This window comes from Cebus imitator, unplaced genomic scaffold, assembly GCF_001604975.1.
Source record: "Cebus imitator isolate Cc_AM_T3 unplaced genomic scaffold, Cebus_imitator-1.0 Scaffold202, whole genome shotgun sequence".
NCBI classification, from domain to species: domain Eukaryota; kingdom Metazoa; phylum Chordata; class Mammalia; order Primates; family Cebidae; genus Cebus; species Cebus imitator.
In genome coordinates this window covers 4,199,705-4,201,274 of record NW_016107517.1, presented here as the reverse complement: position 1 = coordinate 4,201,274, position 1,570 = coordinate 4,199,705, and the positions used below count along the sequence as shown (strand labels likewise).

Here is a 1,570-nt window from a genome sequence, read left to right as displayed (position 1 = left end):
GTTTGGGACTGCCCAGCACCTATCCTTTTGGTGGATAAGCATCTGATGCAGACCTAACCAATCATTACATCTCATTACCTGGGGCAGAGGGATTGGCCCAGGAATGGACCTATGTTTCAACCAGCCCCTGTCAGAGTCCTTTCCTGGTATAAATAGGCAGCAGTTGGGAAAAACAACTGCAGTAGAAAAGGGCTTTTAAGATGAAAAGTTGGGTGGCACCAGCGAGGGGCCCAGGTAGGAGATGTTGATGGGTCCGGAAGGACGTTGCTGAGCCCCTGCCGGCCTGACCACCAGCACATCATGGCAATAGGGGAGCTCAAAGTGTGCCTTCTCGGGGACACTGGCGTTGGGAAATCAAGCATTGTGTGTCGATTTGCTCAGGATCACTTTTACCACAACATCAGCCCTACCATTGAGGCTTTTTTTGTTTGTTTGTTTTTGAGACAGAGTCTCATTCTGTCGCCAGGCTGGAGTGCAATGGCGCGATCTCGGCTCACTGCAACCTCCGGTTCCCTGTATCAAGTGATTCTCCTGCCTCAGCCTCCCGAGTAGCTGGGACTACAGCTGTGAGCCACCACGCCCAGCTAATTTTTGTATTTTTTTTTAGTAGAGATGGGGTTTCACCGAGTTGGCCAGGATGGTCTCGATCTCTTGACCTCGTGATCGGCCCACATCTACCTCCCAAAGTTCTGGGATTACAGGAGTGAACCACCGCACCCGGCCTGAGGCATCTTTTATGACCAAAACGGCGCCTAGTGGAAATGACCTTCACAAGTTCCTCATCTGGGACACTGCTGGCCAGGAACGGTTTCATTCGTTGGCTCATGTGCTATAGAGGATCGGCTGCAGCTGATAACAGTGCATGATGTTACCCAAACAGGATTCATTTCATACCTTGAAGAAGTGGGATGAAGAGCTAAAAGAACATGGTCCAGAAAACATGCTAATGGTTATTGCTGAAACAAGTGCCATCTCTCAGACATTAGGGAGATTCCCCTGAAGGATGCTGAGGAATATGCTGAATCCATAGGTGCCATCAGTGGTTGAGGCAAGGGAAAAAATGCTATTAATATTGAAGACCTCTTTCAAGGTATCAGCCACCAGATACCAGCCTTGGACTCCCATGAAAATGGAAACAATGGAGTGAGGAGACTTGGGGAGCAAACCATGCAACCCAGCCTCTGATGTTGTTGACCCCAGGGCAGCTGTCCCTGGTACTTGAAGAAGCCAGAGCCCATGCCCTGAGAGCTGCTGAAGAACCCCGTTCTCAGTGGCCTGGCACCTCACTTTGAGAAGAGTGAGTGAGCTGGCCTTGCATCCTGGAATACCTGCAGTGTGGGGCAGGAAATGTCCGTAGAAAGGATTTTAGAAAACCCTGGGAAAACCCACCCCACCACCACAAAACGGCCATTAGTATGTGAAATGCACATGGGAGAGAGAATACTTACTAGGTAATAAGTGTAGTTGCATTTTTGCTAAAAACTTTTAAAAATTCTTGGATTTGTATAAAAGCTAACTGCCTTGTTACGTGTACAGGATTCTACAGTAGTGTGCCACTCAGATTTCCTGT

At 48.8% G+C, this 1,570-nt stretch overlaps 1 pseudogene; it reads left to right on the top strand.

Moving 5' to 3' along the window:
- The first annotated feature begins 274 nt into the window (after nt 1-274).
- On the top strand, nt 275-1,185 carry LOC108317464 (annotated as a pseudogene).
- Nucleotides 1,186-1,570: the final 385 nt, after the last annotated feature.